This window comes from Rosa chinensis, chromosome 4 (assembly GCF_002994745.2).
Source record: "Rosa chinensis cultivar Old Blush chromosome 4, RchiOBHm-V2, whole genome shotgun sequence".
Taxonomy (NCBI): Eukaryota; Viridiplantae; Streptophyta; class Magnoliopsida; order Rosales; family Rosaceae; genus Rosa; species Rosa chinensis.
Genome location: NC_037091.1, coordinates 67,130,546 through 67,133,535, shown reverse-complemented (window position 1 = coordinate 67,133,535; position 2,990 = coordinate 67,130,546). Strand labels below are relative to the sequence as shown.

Below are 2,990 nucleotides of genomic sequence, written 5' to 3'. Positions count from 1 at the left end.
TTTTCTGTATCTATAGCCATCTTCTTGTGAAAATTTGCAGGTTTATACGCCAGGAATTATCCTAAAAATCGTCAAATGTTACTGTTCCTTTCTTCGATTAGTTTTCTTTGTTTTTCTGTATATTTAGCCGTCTTCTCGTGAAATTTTGCCCTGAAAATTTGCAGATTTATACGCCAGGAATTATCCTAATTCTAAAAATTGTTAAATGTTGTTGTTCCTTTCGATTAGTTTGCTTTATTTTTCTGTATCTTTAATTACTAAATTTAAGGGTCTTGATTTTCAAATGAAAAAAGAAAAAAAAAATTGTTCTCTGTTTCTGGCAAATCAAGCCCTTCCTTGCAATGCTACAACTAGAATGATCCTATGTTCGTGTCTGGCATTCCATATGTGTAAAATGCTCTTTGGCCATTGCTGCAGGACATTCCACAGGATGAGAACTCCAAAGATCAGTTTCTAATTCAATCCAAGTCAGGAATAATGTGCAGAAATTTAAATCTGAGCCCGTGTACAAGAATTCTGTGAGTTAACGTCCTACCATAGTGGCCATTAATGTCTTTTCCTATAAATCTGACTAATCAGTCAGATTTGTCTTATGTATGTGCATTTGTATGTCAAGGGTTAATGGTCGCATCTGCTTCCTGTTACAGTTCGTGACCGAAAGCTTATGGTCCCCTTTAGGGACTTATTTGGCAAATGTTAAGAAACAGGGTATCATTCTTTTTAGAGGCACCTCTGCCTTACATCATGTGGCCACCTGTCTGCATCCCAAGGTTGTTTTTGTTTTAATATTTATTAGTGTTTCTTACTTGTTTCATTTGTTCTTCTTGATACTAAATATGGCTGCAGGTTTTTGAGGTGAAATGGGTTGAATTTTCGCCTGGTGAGAATTATTTGGTGTCTACAGTGTTGAACAAAAAAACACTGGTGGAATAAGCGTGAGTTCTATTGGCAACGCTAAATATTTTACAGTTTTTTTTTTCCTTTGTTGTCATTCCTAATGTCTGTTATTTATCAGAGAGCTGTAATAAGCATTTTTGATGTGAAAACTGGAAAAGTAGTGAAAAAAATTGTGGGAGGTCCTCATGATTTTGCAAATAAAGGAGTTGGGGCGTCTTGGCCCATTTTCAAGTAATATTTCAATACCACTAATCTGCCAACCAGTGATTATGAGTGTTTGCAGTGTTCAAATTCTAATGCATGGTTCCTTTTGCAGATGGTCCGGTGGAAGAGATGACAAGTATTTTGCCCTAATCAGCAAGAATGTTATCTCTATTTATGAGATAAATACATTTACAGTCATATTGACGGTAGGGAATGTCACGGACTTCAGTTGGTCACCAACTGATGCGATTCTTGCTCTCTTTGTATCAGAATCGGTTGATGCTGGTGGTGCCATACCTGCTTTGGTCAGTATTTTTTTTTTACTTCACTGGCTGATTTCCTAGATTAGATTTGATTTCTTTCTTCAGCCTTCTCTCTTTTCCTATTTCACTGTTGCTTGGATGAACTAATGCTTCACATTTATGACAAATAGGTGAAACTTGTTCAAATACCCAATAAAGAGCAGTTGATTGAGAAGAAGCTTTCTAGTGTTAGTAACTGCAAGATGTACTGGCAAAGCAATGGGGAGTATCTTGCTATGAAAGTTGACAGCAGTACAAACAATTTCGTTGAGCTTTTCCAAATTAAAGATCGAGGCATCGATAATAAAATTTTGGTGCTCCCGTATAATGAGGACAAGGTCACTGCTTTTGCTTGGGAACCCAAGGGCCATAGGTTTGCTATTATTCAGAGTAATGAAGATATTAGTTTCTACTCCATGCGGGATGCTGCCAGCACAGGCTGTGTTTCATTGCTCACGATTCTCAGAAGCAAGGGGACAAACTATCTCTTTTGGTCACCTTCTGGTGGCCTCATAATACTTGCAAGGTTGAACGGTTCCAATGGGAATTTGGAATTTTTCAATGTGGATGAACTTCGGACAGTTGCTATATCTAAACATGTAGAAAATGTGTTTTCTGTATTCTCAATCTGATTACAATGTACAATTATATAGCTAAGCTAATTGACTGTTATGCTACTGTTACAATCAGCTATATTGATTGTTATGCTACTGTTACAATCAGCTATAAACACTATTCAATTTTATAAATACAAAGATTCAAAACTGATGATCAGTTTTGATTGCACAAATCTTCAGTTACACAAATCTCTCTAACACCCTCCCTCAAACTGGACAGGCCTGCACGAACAAGTTTGCTAGTAAGATAAGCATGACGACGCTTATGTAGAGGTTTGGTCAGAAGATCGGCTGGTTGATCAACGGATGGGATAAGCTGGGACAACGGGTTGGCGGCGCTGGTAGGTCCGGATGGGGGCGGGAGCGGCACTGGGCCCGGGAGGCGATGAAGGAGCGGCCGAAGAAGGTGGAGGAGAGCTCGGTGGTGGAGCGATGTTGGGTACTGGGAGTTGGGCATCAAGGTCAACGACAGAGGAGGGAGGAGGAGAATCCGAGGTGTCGTGGAGGACAGCAGAAGAAGGGATCAGCTCATCAATTGGATTTGGGCCAGGTGTGTTAGGCTGAGAGTGATGAATACCCGGGCTGGTCAAGAGGGTGAATGCCAATGAGCTAGTTTCCGAAACTGATGGTACCTGCAAATTCTTGTAGGGAAAAATTGTTTCGGTAAAAATAACATGCCGAGATACATAGACACGACCACTCGTTGGATCTAGGCAACGGTAACCTTTGTGTTGAGGACTGTAACCCAAAAATACACACTCAATACTACGACTGGAGAGTTTATCAGAAACATAAGGTCCAAGATGAGGAAAACAAGAGCAACCAAAAATTCGAAGAGACGAGTAGGAAGGAGGACTACCATAAAGACGGGTGTGAGGGATATCCCAATTGAGAATGGGAGTGGGAAGCAGATTAATAAGATAAACTGAGGTCAAGACCGCTTCGACCCAAAGATTATGGGGAGCACCAG

At 40.1% G+C, this 2,990-nt stretch overlaps 1 long non-coding RNA gene across 1 annotated transcript; it reads left to right on the top strand.

Annotated features, from left to right (window-relative positions):
• Positions 1-471: 471 nt before the first annotated feature.
• On the top strand, positions 472-2,000 carry LOC112199819. The gene is made up of 6 exons (XR_005810035.1): positions 472-518; positions 648-770; positions 847-935; positions 1,016-1,128; positions 1,214-1,406; positions 1,535-2,000. It is a non-coding gene; the product is annotated as an uncharacterized LOC112199819 (long non-coding RNA).
• The last annotated feature ends 990 nt before the right edge of the window (positions 2,001-2,990 follow it).